Below are 12,829 nucleotides of genomic sequence, written 5' to 3' on the forward strand. Positions count from 1 at the left end.
CCCACGGCCACCCCCTTACAGCCCCCCCATTATGTCACACCGGGGGCTCAGCCTCTGTGCTCACCTGCCTCCCGTCTCCCTTCTGTTACCGACCCAGGTCCTTGGACTCTTCAATCACTAGAAATCGATAAGAGTCCAGACGAGAAATCCAGGTAAGGCGGTACTGGGAACAAAAACAAGTAACAGGTGCCCTCGCCCGCTCCCTGAGGAGGGTGCCAGCTGGCTCTTTAGACGGAGTTACGACAGATGCAGGTCCCTGGGTTGGGCAGGAGGCGGAGCTTAGGTGGTCTGCCCACCCCCTTGGCGGTGCTGTGTGCAGGAATCATGCACAGTCCCCTGCTTTTGCTCCTGGCACTCAGAAGTGACAGTTGATTTGTGGCCTTTTTGTATCTTATTGCTTATAGTTGCCCCAACTGCGCATACCTGCAGTTATTTTTAGTTTCTTTGTATTTTGTTGCTGGAGGAGACGTTTGTCCAGGTGCAAGCACTCTGGTAAAGAGTCCCAGGTCTCAGGGCCCAGGGCCTGTCTCCCTTCCACTCCCACAACGTTCTCAACTGTATCCACAGAATCTGACCCAGGGTGGGAAGAGTTCATTTATGTTTTTCCCCCCGTCACCAAAGCAGAGAGGAGCCTGGCTGCACCAAGGTGAGAGGAGGTACAGCAAGGGGTTAAGCCTGAAACCTGGCCCTGCCACCTTCCAGCCATGTGACCATGAGTGAGATACCTCCTCTATACCTCAGTGTTCCCCTCTATAAAATGGGGCTAAAAACAATGGATTGCCTTTGTATAGATTAAATGACTTAATATGTATAAATTGCTTAGAACACTGTCTGCACACAGCAAGTTCCATGTAGGTGTTTGCAATTATTGTTAATAAGATGTTTAACCCCTTGAGGGTAGGGACTGTACTACTTTATCCCCAGATGTACTGCATCCCCAGATCTCCATCCAGTTTGTGGAACATAACAGCAAAATCATCTGGCGGAAAGGCATGGGAGAGAAACGAAGTTAGACTCAAGTCCCAGCTGTGTGATCTTGGATGAGTTATACGTTACAATGACATTCATTTTCGTGAAAAGCTTGCAAGTCTGATACGAAGATTGGAATGATGTTCGTAAAACCCTTATTAGCATAATGCCTGGTGCTTCAGGACACTGGATAAATTGGTGGCCGTAATCTTTGTTATTATTGCTGAATAAATGAGCACAGAGTGAGCTGCAGTCCCTCCAAGGATGGAATTACATCAGTGAATCTTCAGGAAACCTGCATCCCCATGGGCAGGTCCAGCTATATAAATTGCGGGGTCCAGTGCAAAATGTAAAGGTAGGGCGCCTTGTCCAAAAATGATTCAGTATTTCAAGATGGTGACATCAGAGCATTGCACCAAATATGGACCCTCCTTAGGGCACAGGAGTCATGCCCATGGGACCTGACCAGGACTAGTTTCAGCCGAAGGGACCAAGGCCCTCTTATTTTGTAATCAAGAGGCTCGGCCCAGAGAATTCGGGGGCCTCATGTCACTTCTCTTTTGGATCACTCAGCAGGGCGAGGCCGAGAGCTCAGAGCTCCCAAGGCCAGGCCAACTGTCCTCAATGACTATCAGTTCCCAGCAGGGGCCCGAGCACTCCCTCCTGCAGCTGAGACCTCAGATCGCAAAAAGTGAATGACTCAAGGCCATCCCTTATCTTTGATTAAGTGTGGACAAAAAAATGTACATGGTACCTGCAGCCGATTGAATTACTGGCCCTAATCTCTCACCGCCCCTGCCTGCCCCCCCCCCGCCTCCCCCCGCTTCCCCCCACAATCCCTGCCAGCGTATTGACCTCCACAGTAAGCTGGGTGCACCTCACTGCCCCTTGACTTTCGGCACGTCCATGTTACTTGCTTTGGTCAATGGGAACAGCTGGGCTTGCCCTCTGGCACACCTGCCTGTCACCATGGGAAGAACACAGCCTGCGTGGCCCCTGTCTCAAGGAAGAGGAGAGACACGTAAAGCAGACCTGGACCCACCTCGCAGTCTGCAGTCAAGCCCAGCTAAACGCACCCGAGATCAGCTGAACCCATCCAACCTGTAGACCCATAAGCGAGAAATATATACTCCTTGTTTTGGGCCAGTAAGCTTGGGGTATTTTGTTAAACAGAGTCACTGTGGCAATAGCTGGTTGATATAGTACCTTGCAACCCAAAGAAACTGTCACTCATCCCCCAGACACTTATTGAATGGCTATAATGTACCAGGCACAACTTCTGGGGGTTTGAAAATGAAACACACACACACACACACACACACACACACACACACACACCCTCCACCCACAGTCAAGTAACCATTTAGAGGAGAGAGCAAATCTGTGTAACCATTACATGGAGTGAGCAACTCTATTTTTATCTCCCAGTTTTATGCAAACGTATTCCTGGAAGCCCATTTTCCCATGGCAGGCCCCATGGCTCTCCTGGTCACTCCTGCATAATACAAGAGTTCTCCAGTCCTCACAATCACAAGTCTTGGTTTAATAATTAAAATTCCAGCCCAGAGGAATAGTCAAGACTCCACTCTTGATCCAAGCTGGAGACCCTTCCCTCCACTCCCAGATCTCATGCCTTGGAGGCAGCGAGGCTGGCTGGGTGGATGTGGTCATGGTCTTCTCTAGCTCCCCAACCATGGGCTTCTACTCCTCCTGTCCAGCTTTAGACCCACTGGAACTGGACTGAGGTGGGGGAAAGAGAAACAAGGAGTGGAGAGCAGAAAGTTCTCCCTTGACTGGCACTGCTGGGTGATCTAGCACCAACTTCCTCTTAAGTGAGGGAAGATTCTTGTCTCATGTGCATTTATGAGGGCACATCTGGAGACACCCTCAAAACTGGGGCTCTCTTGCCATCAGTTCCCTTGACCTGTGTCAAAGTACCTCTATTCATGTTGTTTCCTTACTCCTTCCTCAGCCTCTAAGCTATCAGTGATCCCTCCAGCTCCTTTCAGCTGTATCTCTCTGACCCTTCAGGTGACCCTCTAGGACAGGTCCTAAGATGGCCCACACTAACCCTCTCTCACACATGGTCCAAAGTGGTCCATGGGCATCACCCTGCACCCTTTGACCTGACAGATGCCAGGAGAGCAGGCCAATCCCAGTGTGGCAGAAACTTCTGCCTTGCTCCTCCCCTCACAAAGCTGCTGGTGAGCCTGTCTCTTGCCTTCTAGATTTTTCAGGGGGACTCAGACCATGGAGCGTTGTGTCCCCCAAACTAAAGGAGATCCATATTGACCTTTCTGGGTGATGTATTTAAAACTCTTCCATCTTGACTTGAGGTGAAGGAGGATATACTTTCCATGCCCTCTATTGGTAATGGTTTTCAGATAAGAAAATAGAAACCACTTGTTATTTTAGTGAAAAAAGGGTGAAAGAGTGAAACTTCCCTTGTCGGCAATACTCTGTGTGTTTTGTCACACATGCCAGGAGAGTAATGCATCCTGACTCCATGGGGAGAAGAAAATGAAGAGTCCACACTTGGAAGTTTCCTGGGCTCTGCAGCATGCCTCTCTTCCCTTGGATGATTTTAATCTATACCCTTTTCCTGTAATAAACCACATTTGTGAATAAAACAATGTAAGTGAGTTTCTGTGAGTACTTCTAGTGAATTATCAAAATTGAGGGTGGTTTTGGAACCTCCTGAGCTTATAATTGGTGTCAGAAGTGGGAGCAGTCTGATAGACTGTCCTCTCTAACTTCCCAGTTGGCTAACTTTTGCAGAAATCAGGTGCTGGTCAAATTCTTGGAAGGGCCAGAGGAGAGAGATTCAGGAGTGCCTCTCTAGCCCACCATAGAATTTCACATTTATCACCATGGCAGTGATCCCAAAGATCAGGAAGTTGTTGTGCTACCTGGAGTCTGAAAACTATGGAAACCACTGCTGCTTTTCACAGCTTCCCAATAGCCCTGAGGCAGGAGACTGGCTGGCAAACAGAGAATCCACTGGGAAAACTCATGTTGGCCAGAGCACACGCACCTGCCGCCATGCTGGAGGAGAAAGAACGGCTCTGACTGCTACTGTGGCTTCCAAATCTAGCTACAGGGCATCTCACTGGCAGAATTAAACCACTCTGCAAACAAGCAAGTTTGGGAACCAGCCTCTAGACTCTTAAAGAGAAGAGAGCTAGAGCCGGTTGAACGACTCCCCGCCTTGGGCTCAGCAGGAGTTCTCACTTGGAATCCACTTCCTAATTTTCCATCACCAATCTTTGATGCCCTCACTAGGAATGAAGAGTTTGAGACTCATGTGACTGGATTTTGGAGAGCTCCACGGCAAATCCTGCAAACAGTCTCACCACTCCTTTGAATGATGCATGTATGGCCCACGAGCTTCAACCACAAGCACCCTTTTAACATCTCATTACACGTGTAACGATTAGGATACAATAAACACTTGGAATAATGAAGGCATGAACATCATTCCATGTTTTACCCCAGTCTTCTGTTTGGGAATAATAGATGTGATCATACAGCCTGATATTCAGGTGAGACCCTTCTCTTTACGACCCTTATTTCCAAAATCTGCAATTAAAGGAGATAAATTAAAGAATTAATACTCATTTGGTAAAGGATAACTTGTTTATAAAACACTTCACCTGAATAATAGGGATTTCCAGATATTTACCACTTGTCAAAACAGAGGAAAGAAACTCTACAGTATTAAGAGCTATTGTGAGTTAAATACCAATTATTAATTAGGTGAAGTATCTCAGAAGCAGTTATGAAATCACTGGAGAATTACAATTTGTGTAACACATTGTTTTTATGAATGCATCTTTTTTATAAAAAAAGACCCAGCTATGCATTATGGGTATGGCATGGGCTGGTAAGTGCTTTCCAGAGGCCTCATGGGTGCATTGCCCATCTCCCTTGGATGCTAATCTCCTAAAGGGAAAGATTCTGTTGTCTGTGTTTATCGGTTAGAATGCTTTCGGCTGCAAAAACAGAATATCCCAGTCAAAATAACTGAAACAATAAGGACATTGATTATTTCACACATCAAGCAGTCTGGGAATATTCCCAGGTCTAGGGTTGGTTAAGTCAGTGTAATGAAGTCATCAAGGACTTACTGCCTTCCACCTTTCCACTCTGCCATCCTCAGTGTCTGCCTGGTCCCCTCAAGGTGGCAAGATGGCTGCCAGCCACCCATTCTAATGCAATCACATCAGAAAGAAGGAGGACAACCTCTCTTCCCATTTCTCTTTTTGTCAGAGAGACAATCTTTCCCTAGAAGACTTTTCTTGCTGGCTCCGTAATCAAAGCTGCGTCTCATGTGTGGTATGCTTGACCAGAAAGGAAGGAGGAGGCTGGGAAATGTTATTGGTTCAGCAACCAGTAACCAACTCTGCTCTTTCCTGAAGCCATAGCTCAATGCTCTGCACATAGTAGGTGCTCAGCAGACACAAGCTAAGAAATAAAATATCCAAGAGCCAGCTGGGACCAGTGCTCACTCAATCAATCTCAATGTCCAGGCTCAGTAGCCTCCCTCACAGGCACCAAGAACCAGCCCCATTTTCCTTCCTCCTGTCCTGGAAGCGGCTGGTAAGGAAACAAGTAAAGGAACATTCTGTGTTTTGTCACTATCGTGTTCTCCCATCTCCTGTAAGAGACTATGTGCCCAGACAGTGGAAGCCCAGAGACCCCACAGGAGAAGAGCTGCTGACAGGTGCATAATTGTCCCTGAGAAGATGAGAGAGCCAGTCCCGGGCGTGACCTCAGAAGGCCTGCCTTCAGATCAGGAAATAGAAGGGCTTTGTTCACATTCCCGGGGAAATTGAGGACAGCACTCTTGAGTTAAAACAAATGCGTCACGCAGGGCTCCCTTAGAGGAGCTAAAACCAAATGGCTTTCAAGAGAAGAGAACCGTAGTTCAGAGGCGAAAGGTGTCAGACTGCAGAGGTCCCCATCCCCAGCGGGGACCTGTGGGCTGGACACTCCCTCTTTCCTCAAGATGCAGATGCGGACTAACTAAAATGTCACAGCCTCTTCCACTTGCCACGGTGACAAAATCGCATTGATCTCAGTAGCTCTGTGGCCTCTTACCGGCGTTCTCTCTGTGTCCACTCAGCTTCCTCCAGGAAACCAGAGGAAAGCGAGACTTCACCAAAGATCATGGTAAGTGAGGAGCTTGGACACGGATTCAGCCCCAGCTGACCCTGTGGCGAGAGCTGGAGCAGCCCAGAGGGCGCAGACCATCGAGGCAGAAGGAGGGAAAGGCATGCATCTTATACCTAAGGAAACAGAAGCCCCGGAGAGAGACACACAGGCACTTTGGCTCATTGGAGAGGCTAATGAGCCCACTCTCCACTCCTAATTAATTGTACAGTCTTGGACAAGCCGCATAACCACTTTGAATATTGGTTTCTTCATCTGTAAAATGGAGTTAATTATGTCGACTGCACAGAGCTGCCGCGAGCATCAAATGAGATGAGCCAGGTGGGGGGCGGATCTTCCTGGACCAGGACATCTCCGTGAGCGTCCCCCTTCCTACCCCTCTCCCCACTCCGCCTCGGGGCTCCTGGGGGCAGCAGGAGGCTATACATCATCACAGCACGGATGTTCTTCTCTCCCCAACACAGCTCTGAGCCTGCCAGTTGAGGGGGGATGAGGCAGGCAGGGGACCCCACCCATGAGTCCCCCCACTCGGAGCAACAGCCAAAGTCTGGACGGTTCCTTGGAGGAATCACAGACGCACCCCTGCTCACCCCACTGGCTGGGAGCCGTCTCTTCTTTACCCCCACAAAACTGCTGCTGTGAGGTCCCGGCTCCTTCCTCCTGCCCCTTCCTTCCAAACCACCCTCCCCGGGCCTGCCTTCATGAGGGCTGCTGTCCCCACCCCCAGCTTCAACCACCTGGCGGGAGCAGCTTTGGCCTTCAGAGACTAAGGACACCAGCCCCGCCTCCCTCCCACCTCGCCCTGGGCGTACCTGGACAGGACCCGCCCATGTCCCAGTTATGCTGCAGAGTCAGTGATGATCTAAGTGAGAACAAGAGCCCACGTGGACCAATCTGGAAGAGTGTCCTCAGGGAAGTCACTGTCTATAGAGATGAACTCTTCTGCTCCAAAGCTCCTGGGCTCCTGGATGAGTGTCCTTGGCTATCCTGAGCATCATGCCCTGGCCAGACACCAGTTACCCTGCTTTCACGGTCCTTCTCATCCCCACAAGTCTCCCATTTGAATTGGAACTATCTCCTTCAGAGGAAACTTCCAGCACAAATAGAGATACCCAGAGCCCCCGGGCAGCCCTGGGGTGGCAGCCAGGGTTCCTGCTTGTGACTTCTTATAGGACTCAAGCAAGAAGCATTAAGCCTCCGGATCCTCTAACGCTTGATGTGTAGACATGACCTCCATCACAAGGGAGTTGTAAGGAATAACTGAATAGCAATTGTATTTTTAAAGCACTTTGCAAAGTGTCACATAAATAACTCGTCCTGTAAGTGACTGTCATATATATAAAATGTTAGAGACGGTGGGGAAAAAATTACCGCCAGAGGCAGAGACACACACATTCATGTCAGGAAAGCAGGTCTCTGGGAGTAAGGTACCTGCAGTGTCCTGAGAATTAAATGTCAGCAGGGACCCTGTCCCTGGTCTTCATTTCTCGGTTGCCACAAGCAGTCAGCAGGAGACGTGTGTATGTGTTTTAAAAATCACCAGCACTAAAATCCACTTAAAATATTAAAACAGCCCTGATGTGGGAAACTTACAGTGGCATTGATTCTACCTATGATTGCTTTTAATTCTCTGCAAAGAGTGAGATGATCAAACATAACCATTATTTTGACATCCTATCTGTGGTCGCTAATTCTTTATTCTCTGAGCGCCGTGGAGCCCGTGAAAGGGAGTTTTCTTTCCGCCAGTAACATGGCGTTTAGCATTAGTTAGATGTCACGTACAAGTACAGCTCAAGGCCAAACTTCCCCAGCCCCACATATTCCCTCCATGATTAATTGGACAGTGTTGAGTCAGCTTCATTCTCAGTGTGAAAAAATTCTCAGAAATAGAATACGATTGCGTAAAAGTCAGCACACAATCCTTTAGTGGGACAACTTTGGCGTCCTAGCTCTGAGCTTGAAACAAACAAAAAGAGTCCCATCCTGGTGATAAGCCAAGCCTGATCTAAAATGGGACAAACAGGGAGCATGGAAAGGCCAACACTTTGAAACACCAAGAAAATAGATAAGACTCAAACAAGACTTGATCAAGGACAGAGAGAATACAAATAACATACAACAGGAATGAAACAGGTTATAACTACAAATACCTTAAACATTGTAAGAAAAAGCATGAACAGTTTTGTGCCAATAAAGTTTAAAACTTGGATGAAATGAACGATTTCCTCAACTTACTGACTTCAAAGCAAACAGAAGGCACGCTTCTGGGTAAAGATAGTGGATTGAACACATGCCTTTAACAATTTTCCCTCCCTTAAACCCCACTAAAACCACAGGAAAGGATTTTTTTAAATTTGCCGCTGTTCGGGTTTAATCCCTTTTCTGCCCTGTTGTGTGGTCTGCCGTTCATTTCCACTGAGCTCTTCTGTTGTGTGTGTGTTTTTTTAAGACAATTTCTGAGAGCAGTTTTCGATTCACAGAAGAATTGAGGGAAAGGTACAAAGATTTCCCATACAGCCCCTGCTCCCCAAAGGATTTTTTTAGGAAAAAGACTTAAAATCCAGAAGCTGCAAATCAGAGGGACAAGTAGTAGGTAACTCAGCAGTCTTGAGAAGGTGGCGTGTCACACAGCACCACTGGCCCACGCCTCCTCCTTTTCGATGACCACTGCCCAAAAGACACTGGAGAGCAGCTTCTCCCTGGGCCATGGCTCAGTTGTGCCGGGTGCCTCTGTAGAGAAAGCTGGGGTGTCCACCTCGTGCTCTCCCGGGGTGGTCCCAAAGCCAAGAACACTCAGGGGCAGAAATAACACCATGGTTCTCTTCCCTTCTCTCCGAGCCGTCCCCTTGTAGGGGAAGGCCCTCCACTCCCTGTCCCCCAAAAGGCAGCACTTCTGCTCCCGACACGGGGTAGGGGCGGGGACCAGAGTGTGAGGGCTACACTGTCTTTTCTTCCCAACACCAGCATCACACCTGACACCCCTTTCCTCCGCGTATGCTCTTCTCCATGCGAAATAACTAACGCTGGAAAAAGGCTGTTGTGAAGCATCACCCCGCTCCCCCACCAAACCACAGCGCACGCCCAGACCCACTCCGCCCCTCCAGTGGGCACTGCAGCCCAGACGTGAGACCCTGCTATTCATACAGGGTGGATTTTCCAAATCTCCTATAGGTGTGAGGAAATAGAAAAACAGATTGTGTCTAACTTGTTTGCATTTAAACTAATTATAGGGCTTCCCTGGTGGTGCAGTGGTTGGGAATCCGCCCGCCAGTGCAGGGGACATGGGTTTGATCCCTGGCTGGGGAAGATCCCACATGCCGTGGAGCAACTAAGCCCGTGAACCACAACTACTGAGCCTGCGCGCTAGAGCCCATGAGCCACAACTACTGAGCCTGCGTGCCACCACTACTGAAGCCCCTGCGCCTAGAGTCCAGGTTCCGCAACAGGAGAAGCCACCGCAATGAGAAGCCCACGCACCGCAAGGAAGAGTAGCCCCTGCTCGCCGCCACTAGAGGAAAGCCCGTGCACAGCAATGAAGACCCCAACGCAGTCAGAAACAATAAATAAATAAAATAATAAAATAAATTTATTTTTAAAAATAATAATTATATTTGGTAAATTAGAGGTAAATGACTCCCCAGTCACACAAGATTTTTAAATGTAATAGAATTTACTTCAAAATGTTTTAAATTTTCATTTCAAATGGAACTCTCAGAAACTGAATTCTTCAGCAATCTGGCCTCTCTTAGCTTTTGGCAGGTTGTAAGAAATGAGCGAAAGGAGAGTGGAAGTCGTGAACATTACCATACAAAGGAAGGTACTGTATTTTCTACACTAAGTGCCTTCCGATGTCAAGAAGGTAGAGGAAGAAAGTGTATTTTTAAAGGATAAAAACATTTCCAAATTTTCAAAATGGGATTTTTGCTTTTAATAATGAGAAGTGGTAACATTGATGGAGTGTCTGATCGGGGCCCACCCCTGAACCCAGAGCTGAACATACGTTAACCCGTCTAACCCTCACAGCAACCCAGGCCAGTCGGAGCCACTATGGCCCCATTTTACAGATGAAGAAACTGAGGCTTGATGAGGTTAAGTAATGAGGACTAAAATAATGCCTGCCATATCAAGTAAACAAAGGATGTTGCAGCCATCAAGCCATTACGTTACAGTTGCCCAGACGGTGAGCCTTGAGGGAACTCAGGATGAGAAAACACAGGATCCTGGCCCCAGATAGCTGAGGTGCATATCAAAGGAATAAATTCAGTGAGTCCAGACTGCTGCATCTTCCCATACATAGAAAAGCACTAAATTCCTTAACTTGAGATATCTGGTTTTCTTTAATTAACAATAATCTTTTCACATTCCGACTACCTGCCCTTTGTTGCAAAAACTCCTATATACCCCGGCTCCTCACCTCACCTCCTTGGAGCAGTCTCTCAGAGTTATTTGAGATGCTGTCTCCTGGGCTTGAAGTCCTAAAAATGTTCATCAAATAAAACATACTCTCAACTTTTAGGTTACACATTTATTTTTTTCAGTCGACAGTAGCTCATCCAGGGTCACACGGCTAGGAAATGGGGATTCTGAGTTTATCTGACTCAGAGCCTGAGTTTTGAGTCAACACATATCCTGACTTTTTTCTGCAATCTTGTCTAAACCTTCTCTATTTCTACTGCTTCTAATACTTAATTTTTGTCAGGCTTAAGAAAACTAAACTTCTGCCCAGAGAAAGAATGTTCTATCCATTTAGATGCTCACTTATTTCTTGGTCCAGAGGGCAAATTCCAGAAGACAGTTTCTCTACCAAGGTGAGTCAGAGCCCAGCGTGCTGATGCTGTTGGACTGTTTGAGATCGAAGGCCTGGTGGCACCCAGCCCCCCAGGCATGCTTCCCTGAGATGCCTACTCTAACAATTTTGTTTGTCCATTGGGGCTGTTGAGAAGAGCTCGCTGCACCTCGATTAGGCTGGTCCCCTAGACTTTGCCCACTGGCCTACAGCACTTGAACTGTCCCTCTGGGGTCAATCAGTCCCCCCTCCCCCGGCCCCAGAATACCCCTCTCTCATCCCTCCTGGACACACAGAACCCTCCCAGATTATCTGTGCCCCACAGTTACCAAATGGGCTCCCAACTGGCTCCCCTACTCTGACTCCTTTAAAGCACCCTACCCACCCCATAAACACCTGCCGCCATTGTAACTACCTCAGCTCAAGAACCCACACCACCCACTTTGACCCTCCTCGTCAGCAGCAAACCCTAAACTCACCGGTTCCTCACTTCATTCCCTGGCTTGGCCTTTTGCATCTGACTCTGTGGTGACCTAGTTCTGGACCATCCATTCAGCTCAGACTTTGGCCCCCTCAGACTCTGCTTCCAGTGTTGGCTCCTTGGCTCCCCCTGCCCACACCCTACCCCGCCTCGGGGTCCATGTCCCCCCACCTCAACCCTGCCCCAGTGAGAAGCAGACAACAGGATCCCATTAGGGAGAGAGGGAGGGAAAGACAGTAAAGCGCTAGACACTTTGCAATTGTCACTTAATCCTCATTCCTTTGCCGCTACTTGTAATTTATCCTCCACTTTACTCCAGAAATGGGTTAAGAAGCCTTATGAGACTACATAAAAGGCCAACTAGCATGAATTAACAGCAGAAGCAAAAGAAGAAAGAGAAGTAACAGGGCACATAAACCAAGATTAAAGAGCCAAGTGTGTCCATAAAGTCTGTGCTCGGCGTGGGCCCTAGCTTCGCCTCGAATATCCCCTGCAGCCAATAAGAGGAGGACCTGAGCAGTAGCTGAGGCAGGTATTGCCATTTCCCATGGACAGGTGAGGAAACTGACCAAAAGGTTAAGTGACTCAGCCAGAGTCACATGGCCGGCTGGTCGAAAGGTGGCAATGAAATTTAAATCTAGGCCTGCCCGAACAGAAGACGCTTCCTAAGTCTATGAGACCCCCGGACTTCCTCCTGAACAAGAAGCATCCGTCAGCCTCTCTCAGCCACAGTGGTATCACCTGGACGATTAGAGAAAAGGCCACCTGGCTGCAGTGGGCTTGTCCCTAGGGGCCATGGCACTGAGGGAAGTGACCTCCTACCGCTGCTCTGTAGGAGAAGCAGAAGCAATCAAGCTGCAGCCCTGCAGGACGGCCTCTACTTCTGTGTGACAGCCCTGCTTCCCTGCTTCACCCCGAAGCAGCATACAACTAATAGGCTCGTCATCTGGGGAGATAACATTAGCCTCGTCATTACCATTTCACTAAATAAGTCATTTTAAAGTAATTACATTGCACCCTAGAAAGAATTAGCTCTGGTTGACTATCCCATTCCTGCTGATTGTGGCATTTGCAGAATTCATTAGTCCTGTAGATAAACCAGAGTGTTTGCGGGCACACTGGGTAGAGACAAGCTCACATGGGCTGGTGCCAGGAGCCCGGGTGCATTAGGAAAGCTCAAGTCTGTGGCTGGCAACATGGCTTTGGGTCTGCCCGTGACCGCTCCTGGGCCACAGCCATTAGCCCTGAGAGCTGCATCAGGCTGGGAAAGGCCTCCTCACTGGTTGCTTTGCCCTTTGCCTCTCCGTTTGGTTCCAGGAGAAAAATCTGTGAATTGACTTGTTAACCACTTTCCTCTCAATTTGAGAGTCTCAAAGAGCAGCTGGAGACAGTGCCCTGAGAGAAGGGGAACCTGGACCCTG

The 12,829-nt window shown here is 48.4% G+C and overlaps 1 long non-coding RNA gene across 2 annotated transcripts in view; it reads right to left on the minus strand.

The window, feature by feature from the left end:
- LOC309644556 overlaps window positions 1-4,491 on the minus strand; it is a 49,166-nt gene extending 44,675 nt beyond the window's left edge. For both annotated transcript variants that reach the window (XR_014254481.1, XR_014254482.1), the window contains exon 1: window positions 65-4,491. This is a non-coding gene — a long non-coding RNA (uncharacterized lncRNA). The remainder of the gene's footprint in view (window positions 1-64) is intronic.
- Window positions 4,492-12,829: the final 8,338 nt, after the last annotated feature.

This window comes from Balaenoptera physalus (assembly GCF_965194825.1).
Source record: "Balaenoptera physalus genome assembly, chromosome: 1".
Classification (NCBI taxonomy): Eukaryota; Metazoa; Chordata; class Mammalia; order Artiodactyla; family Balaenopteridae; genus Balaenoptera; species Balaenoptera physalus.